This window comes from Typopeltis vanoorti, chromosome 2 (genome assembly GCF_054136105.1).
Source record: "Typopeltis vanoorti isolate ZY-2024b chromosome 2, IOZ_Tvanoo_1.0, whole genome shotgun sequence".
Taxonomy (NCBI): domain Eukaryota; kingdom Metazoa; phylum Arthropoda; class Arachnida; order Uropygi; family Thelyphonidae; genus Typopeltis; species Typopeltis vanoorti.
Window position 1 is genome coordinate 45,732,560 of NC_143550.1, and position 20,808 is coordinate 45,753,367.

The following is a 20,808-nucleotide window of genomic DNA, read 5'->3' on the forward strand; positions in this document are numbered from 1 at the left end:
ACGATCTTTAATAATTCCAGACTTTTGAATTCAGCCAATCCCGGAATGTTTTCTGTTCAATATATATGAAAAACATTACATATGTGCAAATAAAAGCATTAGTTTCCATGAAAGTTGCACTGACTATTCCAAATGTTACTTTAAACATTTAAATTTCTTCAAAGAATTGATCACTCACACTATTTCAATCTGATTAGTTCCATAAGAAGGATATGAACACATTTCTCCATGGAATCTTCTAAATAATCGCCACACTCTCTCTATGTGTGGGTGGGTGGATTGGACGAATATATATATATATATATATATATATATATATATATCCACAGGCATGTACATATCGATTAGGAAGCTTGGTCTAGTCGCTCAATTAGATAAGACACCGGCTGCATTTGACGGTTATCTCTGTACAAGGAAGGGGATGTTTAACCTAAGGATATGGAAGCGTAGAATGCACATCCGTTTCACCACTGTCTCTAACACACAACATTGATCGATTCATTAATATTGTTCGGTCCTGTAGCATCGACATGTTTTCGTATTATTTGGTCATTGTCTATTATTTGGTTTCCATATTCAAACTACAGTAGTGTCGTGTTTTACAAACTATTTTAACGGTGATTCTTATCCATAGACAGCCTTATACATATTGCTATTAAATTGAACGACACCAACAAGTGCACATCGGTTTCTGATAAATTAAGGAGATGCTCTTTCCGGTAATACACTGGTTTTTTGAAATATGTACTTGATTATGTTTAGTAACTTCAGATTTGAGCTTCTGAATAAAAGTTAATGAAGACTTTCCTTCTGTAATAAGTATACACTCGTTACACATTTTAGTCCTAGGTTTTATGATACTCCCATCAAGGAATGGTTGCAAGTCAATAGGACATAAGCATTGTACATGGACTATATTCATCGGAAAACGTACTCATCATTTCATCATCCAATAAGGAGTGTGGTGATCGTCTCAAACCAAGAAACATAAATTATGGACCATCTAATTTTCTCTCTAGAACATTTATTTCATAGCAGAATCTATTCCAATCTTCACTGAGTGGATTATTCACTCGATATCCCTGTCCAATTAAATTCCAAATGAAGGATATACATCTACATAGTTTATATAATAACAAATTGAGTTTAAGAGTAACGAAACCGGAATTAAAATTAAACTAAAAATTTACGCGGAGGACTAGAGATAAAAATCGGTGACACAAGTTTGGAACTAAAACTAGAAAACAGTCGGAGGAAACTCTCAAAAAAGAAACTAGAAAAAGGGAGTTGCACGAATATCGATTTTCTTTGGCGTTCTGCTATACATTCCCTGATAAAAAATATATAATCTAAAATAAAAATAAAAATAACAGATCCTAAAAAGAAATATTTTAATAGAAACTAAGAAAAATGATAAGCGCTTGCATTTTTCTTTGTCCCTTCGAAAGTGGACTAATTTTTTCGAGACAGAAGTATACTATTTCTGTATTTTTATATATTTTTAGTTTAAATAAATATATATATACATATATATAATTAAATCAGAATATATATTTATATTCTGACTTAATTCTGACTACCACACTTAACTGAGTGTTGGAAATGTATACGAGTTTTCCTAAATTCACCGTTAAAATATTAACATGATTTGTTTCTTTTCTCGTTAGACTTCTCGTAGGATAATAATCTTAAAAGCGATAAACAATAATTAGGATGACTTTTCGGTCAGAGAATTTGTATCAATAACAAATTTCGACAAGATAAATCAACCATAAAAATGAATTACAGCAATAAACATAATGACCCTTATAGTCCTTATAAGGACTGGCTTAAAGGGGCAAAGCAAGAATGCTTTTCATCTTTCCCGTTATCTGTAGAGGACAGTGTAGGGATAAGGTGTTATTGAGTTATTAAAGCTCTGATCATGGCAGGAGGGTAACAGCAATAGCCGAGCCTCAGTTAGAACTTTATTGGCTACAGCATTGCCATCCATTATCCTCCAAGGATATTGATCACCGCATCTCACGGTCGATTTCAAATTCACCACTTCCATAATGACTCTGTGATGACTGGTTAATAATATTTAGGCATTATGCAGTCACTTTAAAGGTGTGTGTCGCTGTTAAGGTTTTATTTATTCGTAATTTAAGATTTAATAACCGGCCGTTATGGATCAAATACGAATCCTCATATGCTTCGTATCCATCATATGTTTCAATGTAATATCAATGGTATCGTAATTTTTATATGCACTTCGCATTCATGATAACTTTGACGTCTATAGACGTCTTGGCTGGTAGCGTGGTTAATTTGTATACAAAGGCATTAAAATAAAATTTAGTGAAAATCAGTTTAAATAACTAGGACGCTTCATTATGATTACCGTACCATTCTTTAAGTGAAAAAAACAACAACTAAGGAACGATATCATCTAAAAGCTAAAACTCAACAGGGAGCTTTCGCTAGACACATTCAGTGCATTCTCGTAAACTGGAGTTGACTTGAAACGTTATGCAATTAGCCTTTTATATATTATTTAGAAGCAACTCCAACATCTTAGTAATTTCCTTTTAAATATAAATGACATAGAATTCTTTATCAAAGGGATACATCTATGAAAGCTTAACCACCTAAGACTTCGAATATCTGACGCCTTCCTTTACTGATAAGCTGATCTTCTAAAAGGTAAAAGGTACACTGTGTGTGTGTGTGTGTGTGTGTGTGTGTGTGTGTGTGTGTGTGTGTGTGTGTGTGTGTGTGTGTGTGTGTGTGTGTGTGTGTGTGTGTGTGTGTGTGTGTGTGTGTGTGTGTGTGTGTGTGTGTGTGTGTGTGTGTGTGTGTGTGTGTGTGTGTGTGTGTTTTTGTTGTTGTTCAACCTAAACAAGATTTTCAACATAATTTGTGAACCTAAGGGCCAAAAATGGTGAATTTTCCGCAAACGATATCATTATATAACAACAAAAAGGGATAGCAACGATAATAAGTTGCATTCTTCGGTCGCTAACAGTGTCTTGGTTATTAAGGTATCGCTAATGTTCCAGCGACTTCAAAAATAAGCCTTCCCTGAAGGCGAGAAAAAAAAAAACTCTTCGTCGTTGATGTGCTGCGGTGATTTTGATCATCAATACGAAACAGCAAAGAGGAAACTTCTTGGTTTTTGATTACAGAGGGCGAAACCTGCACATATCATCCTGTCTACTACTTTTCTAGACAGAAAAATGCTCTTCTTTAGGAATCAGAAGAATTTCTCTTAGTGTTTGCGGAATGTCAAGATCTCGCTTAACGTCTTTATTGATGGACACAACCATACAAGATATTGAAAGTTATCTATCATCCATTTAGATGTCAAACTTCTTAATGAAACTATAAGCATGCTTAGACGATGACATATGATTACGTTCTCTTACAGCCAGGAAGAAGAAAGGAAAGCCATCTCTAGTAATAATAATTACAACAAAATCACGCACATATATTGATACCCTCCTATTTCGAAGCCGTGTTTAACTTCTCTGATTAGACTATAGCAGTTTCTTATAAATTCCGAGCATTCCCCAATTTTAATGTACCCCGTATCTGCACATCCCAACATACGAGATATTCAGATAATTCGATTTGTTTCCGTTGATTTTCAAGGTAATTCAAAAACCTCTTCTCGTTTTAGTATAGATTTTAATCTATACTATAATTATAGTATAGATTATTCACGACTTCATCTACTGTAAATACAGTCGAAGTATTTGCTTGATTAAAGGACGATGTAATACGTTTAGATTAATTTCTGTTTTGTTGGTTCAATGTTTTTTAACTGAATTAAAAAGTTAAATAGATTCAAATGCAGTGAAAACGCATCGACTAGTTTATGATCTGTGGTAACTGTGAAGTTTGTTTTCCAAATTTAATTTTATTCATTGTTATTCATAATCTAACGCAATGGAAAGTTTGTCATTCTAAATTCGGACGCTGTTTTGAGAATTTTATCTTTTGTAACTACTATATACTATAAGAAATGAATAAACAAATAAAAAATAAACAAATCGCTATGGAAATGCATGTATTTCACTGGGTTTGATAGAGAGAGAGAGAGAGAGAGAGAGAGAGAGAGAGAGGGGAGAGATTATTGATGATAGTTCTGATGAACATTTACCATGGAAATATTTACAAAAGGTGTATGCAGTAAAAACTTGACGCCTGTGTGAAAGTGGTTGGAGATGATTCGTTAATAAGTCTGACTGTTTCTTCTGTATTGCATCGAGTATTTGAGGGAACTCGTAGGGGAAGCTCCCCAGATGTGTAAGCAGTACTCCATGGATGGGTGGATTTGTGATCCAAAAGAGGAATCGTAAACTTTTTGGATTCTGAGAAAACAGTAGTAGTAATGATGCCAGCTAATTCCGAGAGAGAGAGAGAGAGAGAGAGAGAGAGAGAGAAACGTTAATTTGTGTATTTTTCTGCTCATGTAGTAGCAATGTATCCTTGGGCTGCAGTGCTACCAGCCAAAACTGCACGTAAATCACGCGTGCGTTACCCCCACTACGTTATCCCCACTAGCATAGCGGTTTGGTGCTGTCTGCATGGAATGCAGATCCAGCGTTGAATATACTAGCCAGTACTGATATTAGCCCCTGCCCGCACAGCACATTGACTAATGCTGCAAAATGAATTATATAAAATACTATTGAGCGGTATTGTATTACAAACAAAAAATTTACGGTTTTTAGATAAATATATAAATATTTAAGAACGGCGATAATAAAACAGGAACTTCCATTTTATGAGAGGCTGCAGCCTTATGGACGAGCCGCCACTGGTTGCATAGGAAGTAGTGTGATGGTAAAGAATTATTACTATTCTTGAGAATAAGTTGGATATAGGCTAATTTCCAGAATGTAAGGAAAGATAGGGTAAATGCCAGTAGAGTAAGTGAACATAAAGTAGCGACATAGTATTGGGGTGAACCATCACAGGTAATGTGCATTCAGTGAGAAAACTGGCCACCTAGTTGCAGAAGTCCCAGTTCTGAAGCTTACTTAATAGGCATTTGAGCCAGACCCAGTCGAAAGACTTGGAGATGACCAGTGCAACAACTTGGTTTCGCCAAACTTTTCCATCGTGCTTATCCAGAGGTGTGTGGTATAGGGGAGCAGAGATCCCTGTTAAACGGCATTAGCGGAATCCACAGTAGCGGTCGTTTATTAGGTGAGTACTTTCAAGATAGCATAGAAGTTGATTGCTGATGACTCACTCTCCCCATTACTTTCGGGAGGACTGAGGTGAGAGAGATTGCGTGATAGTTTGATGGTAAGGAATTGTCATCTTCCTTAGGAACAGGTTGGGCATGGACTATTTCGATGCCAGTAGGCTGAGGGAACATGAAGCGGCCACATAGTATAAGAATCAATTCTGATGCACAAATCTTCAGGACAATTCGAGAAATTCCGTTAGGGCCAGTGGAATTTTTGGCATCTAATTTGGACAGGATTGATTTTTCTGATCACTTCTAGTGAAAGGTGAGAGGAAGAATTGAGTGTTCGGTGTTTGGAATGGTGGAAGGAATTTACCAAACCATCTACGCAGGAATTTCAGAAAAGGTATGAACGATGCATTACCGGTGGAAGCAGTATTGAGAAAAATTTGCGGCCAACTGCTTTGATCAAAGATCAAAATGCGCGGCTCTCATTCGAGGATGATTAAAGTTTCCTGCTTTTGACTCTTTGCAAATCGTTTATTGATGCATTGTGGTTTTCTTATAGTTTTTTTAGGGATTTGGTATGAGCGGTATCATCGAAAAGATGCGAGAAATGGGACTTACTTTGGATCTGGAAATTTAGAGTGGAATGGAGAATACCTGCTTCTATTCTGGAGAGGATTACTATTGATGCGTTCAGTGCATATTCTTGGATTGGAAGAGCTAAAGCAATAATCCACCAATTGAAACGAGACAAAGAAATTCGGAGGTCATCCCAATTGGCATTCTTATAATGCCAGATAAGACTTGGCTGAGAAGAGCTGTATGGATGTGCTGTTCGATGGGGGAAGAGATAAACACTAGGTCTAAATGAGATACAAACTTCAAGGTATGTTTGGAAGGGTTATTAGCGAGAAGAAGTCCAGATTGTTTGGAGAGTGGTTGGGATACTCTGATACTCATGTAAACAATTTGCGTTAGATACTTTGTGATGGCAAATGTCTCAGCATCTCTATCTGCTTGGTCTCTACAGTTGAAGAAGAAAGGCCAGTGCTATTGTTTACATTAAAATCGTCGAGGAAGATAATCTCACTGCTAGGAAAGTTGGATTGAAGGATATCGATTTTCACCGAGAGGAAATCAAAGAGCTCCAAGTAGTTGGTGGCACTGGAAGAGCTATATTGACAGCAAATGAATTTGACAGAGTGGGCAAGAGAGAGATGCTGAACCAAAATAGACCATGATTGCGAGATTCTAAATTGAATGCTCTCTGGCATTATGTCAAAGCGAATGTATGCACGAACGATGTTCTTGAGCCGAAAGGAGTAGAAGAGTATATATTTGGGGAAGTTCAAAGTAGTAGTGCTTGGAGAGTCTGAAATTTCGGTTTCTGTCAGAAAAAGCAGATGGAGGTTTGCAGTTTGGAGGCGGAAGAAGATACCGTTAAGTTTGGAGTAGAGCCCAAGTATATTTATAAAGCGAATCTGAAAGTCTTTGTGAGGTTTATTCTTGATTGAGTGGATCATACACATTCCTTACGCAGTATATGTACTGAGGTTTTCAAGTTGGTTTTAATATCGCTCGATTACCGCACTGGAATTCTTATTTATAGCCGATGTACCATGTTTCATCGCCGATTTGTCGTTTTTCTTTCAGATGTTTGCAAAATCGTCGGTTTTGTTCTCGCTGTGTAAAGGTAAGATCGACGGGCCCGTATACGTGATTTCAGAGAGCTGACTTTGAGTGGCTTTTAGTATGTGCAGGTTCATGTTCGCACTAAGTATGCAACATGGTGACAGAAATCGCACAGAAAGCATCTTTTTTTATATCTGTGATCTCTAATCTGCATCTGTGACACTTCATAGCATCCTTGGATTTAGTGAAAGTGGACACCTGTGCTGCGTTGAATATGACCGGCCTACTCTGTCGTTGTTGGGCTATACTGCCGCCATATTTGCTGTTAACGGTGGGCATTAGCGGATAAACCTAAACATGAACCTAAACCCACTGAAAGCAACTCAAAGTCAGCTCTCCCCAATCACGTATACGGGCCCGTCGATCGTACCTTTACACAGCGAGAACAAGCCAATTGGATAAACGTTCGGTTATCAATGAGATTTATGCTATTTCCTAGCAAGACATTAATGTTTGGTAATAAATTGCGCTATAAATTTATGTTTTCGAGTTTTCTCAACGCAACGCAAACAGAACCAAAGATGACTACCAAAACATAAGTAGTAACAACGGAAAAGAAGTGGAACTATCAGGAGAATTAGAGAAGTATAACTTGGAAATAATCTGTGTTACTGAGACGAAGAAGACTAATCTGGTGAGTCCTACTTAATAAAAAATATAGCATGTAATATTCGGACACTAGATAACTGGAAAACAAAGGCGTAGAAGTGCTATAGCATTCAAACCTAAAACAGGAGGATAATCATCTGGAAAGCCAGGCAAATTTAAATAGAATCAAGTGGGCAAATTTAAGAAAGGTGAATTCGACAATGAGATTTACTTGTGCCAAGAAAGAAATTGAGAAATTATTCATATTATTACAATGGAAACTGACATTAACAAAAAGAAAAATCTGGCCCTTGTTGGAGATATAAAAAGCAGAGTAAGAAATGAATACCTGATATATAAATATAGAAATGTTTTGATAAAATTTGGAGAAATGGCCGAAACCGATTACAATGTGATAATGGTAAATATCTGTGGATTTCTATTTAGGTTACTGAATCGTTATCACTCTCTCCACGTTACGTTTTAGCATAAAAATAATCACAACTTAATTTGGACAGAAGTCACAGAAAAATAGGATACAAGAGAATAGTGGGGGATTAAAAACATAAAGTGATCTCCATTCGGTATTCAGTTTCAAGTAATATCATATTGAAAATGAACAAAAACATGTAAGAAACTTTTAAAAGAAATTAAGTCGAGTAACTTTGAAAGATAAACTGTCGACTGAAATATACAAAAATTATTCGAGAAAAAAACGAAAGAGTTTGAAAACAAAAACCAAACACTGGAGTCTCAGTTGCACATACTGAAGAAACACTGATTTCATTAAACTAGAGAGGCATTTTTGTTTACAGAGCTAAAAAATTCGGAACTTCGTAGTGGGCGCAATAATTTCAAGAGGCAGTCCTGGTAAAGAAAAAAAAATAACGACTGTTCTTATCAAGAAAATCATCAGATGCCCTAAGAGAATGTAAAGAAAAGCTAAGAGAATCAAGCTATCTATGAAAATAGCTAAACAAAAAATGGGAAGACTTTGTTAAGAATAAATAGAAGACAAATATCACGGAGGAGAAAATGTGCTGTAAAATGTGCTATTAAGGGAGATTAGAAATAGAGGAAAGCGTACTGTAAATGGGGTAAGAGATGAAATCATTACAGAAAAAGTTTAAGAAAAACAGTCAGAAAAATCATTACAGATTTAAATGAAAGGAGAAGCGAGAAACTATGGATATACAAGAGGAATGCATATCTCTGTTTTTAATTATCTGCAGTAGGATAAACGCATCAATGCGAAAATGTGGAAACGTTGCTTGAGTAAATAACATTCCAACCGAAATGCTCAAAACTAGAGTTAGAAACTTTTAGAGTTTCTACATTGCACAATTCAGTAGGCTTGGAATGAAGATCTTGGAATGAAATTCCTGATGATTGGAACTGTCGTAATTCCTTTCTATAAAAATGGAAATGAAACTAAATTTGAGAAGTATAGAAGAATTTCCCTACGGAGCGTTCTAGGCAAAATTTAATCGTGCATACTTGTGAAGAGAATGCCGAAATTGTAAACGAGAAACTTGGGAAATAATTTGCTTGATTTATTCCAAACAGGAGTTGACAATATCAGATTTTCATTTTATGACAAGTGGTTGAGAAATAATGATAATATAATCAGGATCTCTATATAAGTTTAAAGACCTGGAAAAGACACATTACGATGTGCTAATAGAAACTGTTCGAAATACAGTTGTTTGACGGGACATTATTGCCAGACAGACAGTCAGAACGGAAGATATAGGAAGATAGTAAATATTGAACACCAAACTATTATTTCATAATGCGATCTATATAGATCGCATTATAAAAGTGATATTAATCTTAATATCAAAATCGGAAAAATTTTAGCTAACCAATCGGAAACTGATTAAATGGAATGAATAAATGCTATAGCAAATTTGGAAAAAATAGTAGTTGATTTATTTTAATTTTATACTTTCATACTGAAATCAGTGCTATGTAACACTTATTTCAATATCCCACATATAGAGCCAGAAGACGCCTAAGACTCAAAACAAAAACTTGCGCTATCCAAGACCAGATATGGGAAACCGAGAAACGATTCTCTGTTTAGTCACACAGCCAGTATTACCCGGTTAAAAGAAAAAAGTTCCATACTTAACTTTGGTAATGCGTGGTGCTCTCCTTAACACAAGTATACGCAAGTCTTCGTCTTCAGGAAACTTTCTCACGCTGAGAGGTAGTGAGTAGTCGCTAAACGCCCACAACCTAGGTCGATAACTACTAACTCATTCTACTCCCTTTATTACACGGTAAGTCTTCCTCAAACCTATATTAATCGGATATTGGAGGTTCCACTGCTGTTATACAACCATGTGAAATCCCCCATAACCCCCACTAGTGCATTGTGCCTTCTGATATACCTCCATGTGTGCTCGCAATACTGTACAACATGAGTCAAAATGACTAAATTCCGATTCTGCAGTTATTACCATAATCTCTTCAACTAGATTTAAAAGCTCTATTGCGAAGATGATTGAATATTTAAAATATTTTAACTAGTTGGACATAATTTTTGATGACGATAGTAAATATGGAAACAGACAATGGAATAAGCCAGTCTGACATGGGAGAAACCAATTGATAATTCTTATGGAATAAGAGGGAATTTATTCAAAATATTCTCAACCAGTTTACACTTCTTATAGGATATCATGTCTCATTACTGAATGCTCCAGATTTAAAAAAAAAATATTTCCTGATTAGATTATTCAAGGGAATACATTCTCTGATTAATCGTTATTGTTACATTTTTCTAACGAAACTGTGATCGCAGAACCGACGATAAATAAATATCATGTGGCAACGAATAGTTTAAGCTTTAAATTTTGAATCATATACAGTATTGATTCTAATGGTAGAGATTTTTCCATCGCCAATCTGAATAAATACGGACATACTATTAATTAGATATGCTAGTCTGGGAATCGTGTCGGAGGATCAACATTAGGCTATCAAAATATATCCGATAGAAACGTCTAGAGCTAGCAATACAATGGTGAGCGTTCAAAATAGATACAAAGAAATTGTACAAATTTATAAAACAAAATAACTAAAATATCAGGGGCGAATATTCAGGGTGTTAACCCACCGAATAGCACTATTACCGATATTTTATTTTTGTAATTATTACTGTTAAAGGACTCCCTAATTGTTTCTGGCTTTACGTGATTCCTAAAAGTAAACCCAACACACTAATGCTTCATGAAGAGGGCACTTTTCGACGCGTTAACAGTCCTGGTGTGCGTTCAAAATGCATACACCCTTGAGCCCTTTGAAACGATGTACAGATTCTTAGCGTTCTTGTAGTTTTAAACCACTCAAAAGGCAAGGTAGGGTGAGCTCTGAGACATTTAGAGGCTGTGATTGGTTATTGTGTCAACCAATCCAACTGAACGTGGTCATTTGTCATGAGTTGCTGTTTATGTTTTCTGGGTTTCATTGTGCGTGAAGTGTGAAATGACGTTGTACGCAAGTTTACATATATAATATAGACAAGTTTTTAATGTATAATTTTCGATAAATTATACCTTTGCTCATATTACAATGGGAAACAGTATTGCAGTCGAAGGAGGTACGTAAACCTCGTCCTCCTCTTCCAAATTTTACACCTTTGAGTAATTCAATTATACCAACCAAATATAGCATTCTCCTTCATTATTATTTTCTAATATATGAGTACAGTATCTTAAATCAAACACATTGTCCCTCTCTTCGCAGAGTTGGTTACAATTAGCTGATAAATTAAAGTATTCAAAGTTATCTTACAATTTACTGCATTAGACCAATTAAGATTATCACCAATGTGCTATACACTCTTAAAACTTTCATACATTGCTAAAAATGCAATCATAAGGTCAAATGGACGTCAATTTTATAGCATGGGTTGCATAAGCTACGACAGCACGCCCAACCGAAACAGGCACGCAAAGCCACCGATACGTGATATATATTCTACCTTTCCATTTGAACATTACGAAATCTGTGGAACTAAAACCTTGTTCTGGAATTGGTCCATTCATTAAGTGATGGTGACACTGATATGTGGGTGGCTTATCAAGATGAACAACGCTGATTATAGTTCTGCTTACATCACTGTGTATATACGATGGTGCGAGGCTAATATAACAGAATCATAAATCGAGATAATCGTATCAGTTTCTCTTCCGCAGACCGTTACAAGAGAAAGCTATAATCTGATAATGTCCAAACAGCACATAATCCCAATAATTGACAATTGTACATAAGGATAATGATGGCTTTTCTGCTTGGAACGAAGGATTTCAATCCATGGGTTTTGACCTTGGCTTTGAAGAGTGAGCGAAGGTTGTGGTATATACTCTTAAATCCAAAATTTACTCAATGCCCTTTTAAAATATTTTCTATTGAAATAACTGTTCCGAATATTACCGTAGACGAAGAAATTAACGCTGGTTTGTCATTCGCAATTCGAACTATATAAATTACAGAATCGTCGATATATACGTGCACATATATTTCAACTTAATTTTTTTTTTCTCGTTAATTTAAAGAAAATGCTCATCGTCAATCTATGTCACCTAAATTGTGGAGGGCACTAAGCTTCTCTACAATGTAATATATCAACGTTACAAATGATTATTATACGCGTTAGAAGCAAGCATAGCTTTATGAAAACGTTGCTTGTTTTCCATAATGCTAGATTACCAAAAGAAGGGCCTTCATAGTTGGAATCCAGTCGTCGACTACAGGAACTTTTACTAGGCCCTTCTTCAACATGTTGTCGAGTTCGTCGATCTCTGTAGCAAGTGTTCTAGTTTTTTAATCGCGAAAATTCAATGAATGAGCCGAAGACCTTACACTATTTCACGAGATCCTAAGATCATCGATAACACTGAACTCGGCTTTTATTATGACATAATAAAATAATAATAAAATGCTCCTTTATGAAAAATTTTAACAGGACATAAATATATATAAAAGTATAATAAATATTTTATTGAAAATGACCGAATTCAGCACTCGCTACTTTCCCGTTGTCTCATCTGGTTTTCCCTTTCAAATGTTTCCGACCGTAGGTGACTTTGTAGGCATTGCCCACTAAGTATTCCTGGTGAGAGTTTCACATGGTAGTTCACCATTGCTCCCCCCCCGCCCCCAATTTTATCCGGACTCGAACCAGCATATGGCTGGGATGTATTCATGACTGTAATCTATGTCTGTTCACGTGGCCGGTTTGCCTGTTCTGGGGGATGAAAAACCCGAGTTTCCGGTGAAAACCCCTACCTCTGTATGAGCCCGGGTAAGTCACCTTTAGTCGAAAGAGACCAGATAAAGATTCCTCACGTCATTGATGGAAATCGAACCCAGGTCTCATTGTGGGACACAAAACATCTATTTCAGACAACAAGACATTGAAGTCATTAACCAGAAAAATGACTTCATATTATTATTAGAGTTGGTTGCAAACTGCTTTCTAATGATTTGCTAAAATAAGGATAAAAAGATATTAAAATTACTAGTTTTAAGATCAAAATTGTAAGGCGGTAGCCCTGCCGAAAAGTGCACGCGAAGCCACCGATATGTGATATATATTCTACTTCTCCGTTAACTGCTTACTTGTCAGATTGGACAATATACGGTACAGTTAATAATGATGACATATTCACGCAGTTACCTTGGACGATGGAAGCGAACTGCCATCCATGACCTTTTTTTCTTAACCTTCTCGTCGGTTACGAAACACAATAGGAAGCATATGTTTATGATCCCAGAGTTTCCTAACCATTATCTTCGCAAATGTTATTTCTATTTCTTCTTGATGATTTGACACATTTGTGCTAATTAGCTGCGAATTTACTATTTACCCATAATGCTCATAAGGAATGGATCATGTCACGTACCGTCGCATATAGCATTATTTTTACTGTCCGTGTTTTCTATTAAATGAGCAGAATGGGTCTGTTGTCATCATTTCTGGTGGCAGCAGTAAAACAATCACGGGATGCTGTTTCATGGTTACACGGGGAAATGCACACAAACACAATGTCATCTCTTCTCTCTTTCTCTTCATTAAACTACTTCTCCGGAGGTTTTTCATGTTCACTGCACACTAAGACTATTTTTCAATAGTCACCTAATGTTTACAACAGCTATCTCTTAGGAAATTAACAGCAGCGCCACAAGTTCAATTTCTGAAGTTCCAATAGCATTTAGAGCTGATGTAGAAGAGAAAAGTCGAGCAAATAAACATTTAATCTAACTACTAGCAATCAATATCTGTGAACTAATATAATTACGATATTTCGGTCACTGAATGTGACACATTTCGTTTTTTCAGAAATATCCCACGAAATATGAAATACACATACCGGCTACTGAATTAGAAGCGTTTATTTAATGCCGTGTTGTACCTCCTTACGCCTTTAAGCGCAATATTACAGACGTTCACCAGAAAGTCCTCTGACTGGCTCAGATTTCATTGAGGAGGACAGACTTTGCTTCCGGAGATCTATTTTTCTAATATGCTCCTTACATTCTCGATGAGGTTCATACCCGGACTTTGTGGAAGTCGTTGTCATCCTCGCTGAACCACTGCTCCACAATTCTTGGGCGACAGAGAGTAGCATTGCCATCCACGAAACAACTGTCACCCTTTTGATAAAAAAGTAAACATTTCAGGATGAACTTGATCGGCAACAATGTTCAAATATTCCTTGAAGAACACCCCCCGACCTTCCAGCAATATCAGTTAACTCGTTCCTCTCCGATAAGAACATTCCTCACACCATCTCCATAATCCCGAGTTATGTTTACAGAGCTTGCTTGGATCATCGCTTCATGGGACTCCGCTAAACTCTCTGCCTATCGTCGGTGCAGAACAAGATGTACCGTGACGCGTCGCACCAGTTGACTTTATTTTCAATCTTCTAGTATCCAGTCACGGTGTCCCTGACACCACTGTAGAAGAAAGTTTCAGTACTTAGAGAAAAGTAGTGGTTTTCTTATAGGCATGCGACTGCAAATACCGAAGATCTTCATTTCCCTGCGCATAGTTCGGTATGATATGGGTCGTGAAAGCCTTCATTAAATGCATCGGTTAACTCCTGAACACAAGAAGTTTTGTTTGTCAGTACAAGCCTATTCAGAGGAAGGAGTTCTCGTTCTTGACAGACTGCCTTACGTCCACAGTTACACTACATAGACAAGAAAGTTGGGTTATTTTTCCACTGATTAAACACTCGGGATATTAAATTTTTGAAAAATCATGAACCCTCTGGTCATGGTTTCTCAAAATGGTTCCAGCCAGACAGCGCACACAATAAGCCCTTTATCGAAGTATGTTTTTTCCCCTTTGTGATCAACACTAGTGAGGATTAATGACCAGCAGCATTCTTAAATATTTGCCAGAGCACATGGTGACGTAGGTGATCAAGTCTTTTGCATATATCCTGTCCGTAAATAAGCTTACACATATTTGCGTATAGGTTTCTAATTCAGTGGCCGGTATGTGTAGATTTTAAGGACTATTAACAAATCTCAAATCCATTTGAATAAACTGATATTTCGTCATCCATAACTAGTAATAATACCCAAAAAAGTAACTGCATATGCTGAGTTGTTCGATCTTACTAATATGATGCATTCAGCATGTGAAACACAGCTTTTATGAAGTCAGTTGTGCATCATTGATGATGTGATTGATGATACCATATGTGAATATTCTTCGTAGTTATTTCGATAACTGAAAGTTTATGGCCCACTAATATAAATTTGAAGGGATAAGATAGTTAGAATAATGTTTTGTAGAAACTATGCAGAAGGAAGTTGCTGTGATTACCAAAGACTAATTTGCTCCTGCTTGGAAACTTTTCATATTTTGAGGACTAAAGTGTCTTTATCAGAGAAGCAGATTCAAACTCGTAGTAGGTTTTGGGAGTCAGGAATCAACACATATCACAAGTCATGTGAAAATAGGTTTTACTATAGACAACAAGTAAATTCCTATCCACATAATACCATAATATAATAATTCCTCTAAATTATCTTCGGATCTTGAGGCATCAATTTGCAATCAGCTGATGAGCACTGATGAATTGAATTAAATGCGTATGGCTTCCACTCTGAAGAGTCTTATGATCCAATCGACGCAATATTGCGAGCCGATAAACTGCAGTATTCTCAAAAGACCAAATACTAGCGGTCGAAATTTCTGCTAGAATACGACATCTTTCAGATTAGTGATTCTGCAGAACTTCATTGGTTCCAAAATAATATTCCCAGTTTCATTTCCACTTTGTTTACAGAAGGATTTTTTTTTTTTTTTAAAGCTCTATGTTAGGCTTCTGTTGAAGCCTAACATAGAGCGAAGCGTCTTTTATCAGCCATCTTGTTAACTGTTTCTGGCCATTCGGTTGTCAGGGAAAATGTAAATAAATGACATCTACCGTGATTTCAAGGAAGTCTTACATCTATCTGAGAAGTCCCCAACATTTATCAAAGCGAGTAGTTTTATTTATCACGAATTGTAGAAAACGTTCATTCTCCGCCCTGTTCCTATATAGGTACAGAGAAGAGAGTCGTATTCATATTAAAATTCTGGGAAGTTGAGAGATCCATTTATTAGGTGTTAGTGAGAATGGAAGAAGAAGTAGTGATGTCATTCATGTCAAATATTGAGCAGCCTAAAAGAAAGTATCACCAAAATTTTAATAATAAAATAGACTAGAAGGATGACTAGGTTGTCGTTTTCACAATACACACACCCACCCACCCACCCACCCACACACACACCTAAACCATGGCATCGTCAATGATTTGGCAAGGTGCTTATCAATGGATAGTATTAAAATTCGAGACAGGCGGTCCATCATCATACACATAATAATTTGTAATTTCAAAAAAAAAATTATATATATATATATATATATAATAGAAAACAATAGGTCAAAATATCTAAAAAATTAAATAATCCAAATTTATTTAAAAAACATCAATAATATGATAGATCGGTTTAATAGTATCTAAATGGAATATGCATCAGTGATGGTAACAATTAAAATTCAAACATAACTTGTCTTATGCTCACAGTGAAGAGTATTTAAATATTAGGCTCACACTAACTTCTATTAGTAATAATCAGCCATTATTAACTGAGCTTTCTTAAAACTCATTGTTCATTCATTAGTGAACTGTATGCAACAGAGAATAGTTGGGTGCCTAAGTAGAACTAAAAGAGAAGCTGTCTGCTCTGTTTTCTGACATTGACAACTTTTAACGTTCCGCCCTATTGTAATTATCTTGCGGAGTTTCGGAGAATATGTCTTAGGAAAATTTCATGACATTAAAAGGTTGCAAATATTTGAAGTGTATTTCAAAATATAACTGAAGTATTTTCTGTTAAATATGATTGACGAAAATTTATGAACCATAATAATTATACACGATAATAATGCGTATAATTTTTATGGGAAAAACATTTACACAAAAGAACAATTTACAGGAGTAATGTTTTATTTCTCATAGTGTAAATGGTTATAAAGAAGTGGGGTAAGTTAGGTTTAGGACCTTTTAAACTAGACTAAATATAAATGGATTTTGATTTTTTTTTTCAATTACTTCTCAAGGACTCAGTCTTTGAACGAACATTTATGAAAATTCCTCTCATATGTTGAGAATTATTTTTAGTAGTGATTACAATTCGAAGAAGAATTTCTGATAAAATTGTTTGGTGATCACTGAAAATCAATAACATCTCCAAATTTAAATCATCATCGTTTGAATAAAATGCCTTGTATTTTATAAATCATCGAAACAAAAAATTTGCACTTTCTTAACAATGGATACCCTAGCTTAATTTACTAACAATGGATACTCTCGTTTAGGATGTCTTTTAGAAATAATTTTAAACCAAGTTCATTTTCCCATCTGCTTGTATTAAATATTAATATTTAGAAAGGAAATACACTGTGCAAATCTAATTTAGGAAGATATTTCTACTTAAAATGAAATGATATTACAAAAGCTGATAAACTAAATTAAAACTTTATTTAAATTAACGATTCATCAGTATACGTATTATTATATACACTCGTCATTTTATCTGTTGCTTTATTACAAGTGAGAATTTTTTTTGCGAATGAATCAACTTTTAGGATAAATTAAGAAATCATTTCACAGTGCATAGAAGTTCAGAATAACATTCAGATATTTGACTTGCTGTCTTCAGTCTGAATTCGCAATGTAACATTACTACTGTTCTAAGCACAAATCGATGCACAGTATAGCGAGGAATAAAATGTCAGAATGAGAGAACCTCTTTACCTGATTTCGTTTTCAATGATCCAACTGAAGGCATTCCAGAAACTCATATACCCATGGTAGGCATTCATCAAAACTGCCCCGATTTTACTAAACCACATTCTTACCAGACGTTTCTCATGATTCGTCATATAAAATCGATTGGATCAATTTGCTCTTAAAAATTTTCAATCCGTCTTATAAATTGAACAACTAGGAGATCTGGAAGCAATTTTTTAAGATTAAAATGTCCCGTAGTTTTCCAAAAAAATTATTTCAGGATTAATAATAGATGATTATTAATAATAACTTATGGGAATATTGGCACCGTTAACCCTTACATAAGTACTTCTAGGAAAATATCTATGATTTTATCGTTCTTTTTTTTTTCCAAAGGGCTTTCTCCAGCAAAGTAGACATCAATAAAAATTCTCTGGAATAGGCTGAAAACTGTAGCGATGCTGTCCAAGTTCATAAGCGATTAGTCAGTAATATTTTCAAATACAAGAAGACAGGTTGACGTAGAATTGCTATCCAAGGGGTATGTATATTGCAGACGGATAGGAAATAATGCCAGATTGTATTAGTGTGATCAAAACTAACTTTGCAACTGCCAAAGAATTATCAAAAATATATTCTGTTGAGAGACTTGACCGATAATCGGAAAGTCACTTGTCGGTTTGACTTTGATGCACAACAGAAGTGAGTTCGTTCATTGAATGATTTTAAAAGCAAATATTTCAAAAACTTAGATTATATTGTGAAGATAAATGTAAAATGAAGATAATATGCAACTAACACTTTACAACTTTTCCATCACTTATAACTTACAAATATTCAAGATTTCAGCCGTGTTATTTTAGGAGACTATTTTAGACACATTTAGAAAAATAAGTATAATATAATTATGATAATTCAGAAGGAAAAGTATTTTAAAGACAAGTATATTACCATCAATCGCGATCCTTTAAAATAATATACTAACGTTTATAAGTGATGGTAAACACTGGCCTATATTACAGCTTTATTCTACATTCCAACTTTTCATTTGTTTAACTTCAAATCTTTTTAGAATTAAATAAATAAAGATTTATGAATAAGAGGTAAAAGCCAATTAAGTAATAATATTTAAGCATATTTATTTTAAGCATTCACTAGCTGTTGGCATTTATTCGCTTTAATAAAGTAGTTACCGATTTGACATATGCTTCTAAGCTTTAACTCTGAGCGATATACATAAATCATGATTCACATTACACGAATTTGATACACATAGAACAAAGGACTCTATTTAAGAGAATTCCTGAAAAAACGAACTTAATAAAACTTAAAACGTAATAGGTTTTTGTGATTTATAGAATATGAAATGTTGTAATAATTTACAGATACAAATCCAGTAGAATCCATATCAAACTGTATTTAGATGGAAAATTGGCTCACGATATAAATTCTAAACAGGTTTTGTAATTGGCGCAATCGTCGATGAACGATTTAAAGTCATATCATCATCGAAAAGTTTGTATACGACATATCGATCATCTCTGGAGATCCAAAGACATCCAAGATAAGTTACCATACAAAAGACAGACCCAGGTTATTGGACCATAACATATTTACATACCAAGAGTGATGACAAAAGTGCTACCATGCATATGTTAAAGAATAGATTTATTCTTCAGCAGTTTTATTGTCGTTTTAAATAAGATAGTAGAAATCAGAAGCATACCTCAACACAGATCAGCATTATTTTAAAACCGGTAATTAAGCGTAATCATATACCGTCATTAATGTTAATTATATGATAATCTTTTTATTTTTAAATATTATTAAGAAAAACGAAAACACTTCATTCAGTATGATGAAATAGCATGCTAAAATCAAAATACTGCTTAACGGATAATACAAGTATATTATGAAGTCCTAATGATAATCATTAAATAGAATAAATAATAAACTCAAGTCAATCTATAAGAGGAAGTCTATAGAAAGTTTTTCGGATACTTTTACCATTCCCAAATAATCGTATTTATATTGTATTTTAAAAAGATCTTTGAGTTATATTTATTTAGTTTCAAAATAATATAATAATTATGCTTATATTACTGTAGATTGAATCTGTCTTCTTTGTTGTGGTTTCAGTTGTATTTATTATTGATTTCATTGTTGCATGTGACGTAATATTTCAAACTATGAACAAATTATTGTATTTGAATTTGTATATTCTTGATAATACTTTTATAAATTAAAACCAAATACAAATTAGAATTAGGAACTAGTTAAATCAAACATATTTTGAAAAATAAATGATTTTCTAAATGAACAACTAGATTTATTCTAGTTTCGCTTGGTTAAACTGTTGCACATACCAGTAAAAGAAAACACTTACCTTTCTATCGATATTCAAATAACCTTCGCTAAAGGAGAAACAGTTTTGGAGGAAAACATCTGCAAAGGGGAAAGAAAGTTTTTGAGTTTGCGAAATTTCCTCTACTGTGAAACAGCTTAACGAGTCTGGATCATCAGCGGCAGCAGTGAGATTCTGCGAACGATCAAAAGAAGAGAAAATGCGCTCGCTGTTCACCACAACCAAAGCCTACTAGTGCGATCTCTTTCTCTCTGTGTTTGTTGACAGGCGCAGCACGTTAGATATAACGACTGAACGTATTGGACATGTTACGCTACCTGGCGGCTAAATAATACACGTTTGAAGAGCAGAGAGAGAGAGAGAGAGAGACAGGGAGAGAAGCTAAAAGTTAATACTACAAAGGTCGATAGATGTTTTGAAAACCAAGTATTATAGTTGGTTTTCAAAGCGATTATATACCAAAACAAGAGCTAAAATTGTTGTAAGTCATGTTCCTGGTCCATAGATGGCTAATTGAGAACTCTAACTTTATACAACCGACTACATGCATTCGCAACAGTAAAACTAAAAATGTGTTGCATCTGGAATGCATCAACTTTAGACGCGCGTGAATCGGAACTACTTTGTTACTATTTTTATGCAGGATCGTGAACTCGCTCTAATA

At 35.0% G+C, this 20,808-nt stretch overlaps 1 protein-coding gene across 1 annotated transcript in view; it reads right to left on the reverse strand.

The window, feature by feature from the left end:
- LOC150108979 (somatostatin receptor type 2-like) overlaps positions 1–20,240 on the reverse strand; it is a 208,252-nt gene extending 188,012 nt beyond the window's left edge. The window contains exon 1 of the mRNA XM_090404696.1: positions 20,166–20,240. The gene's annotated coding sequence lies outside the window, so the exon portion shown is untranslated. The remainder of the gene's footprint in view (positions 1–20,165) is intronic.
- Between the last annotated feature and the right edge of the window lie 568 nt (positions 20,241–20,808).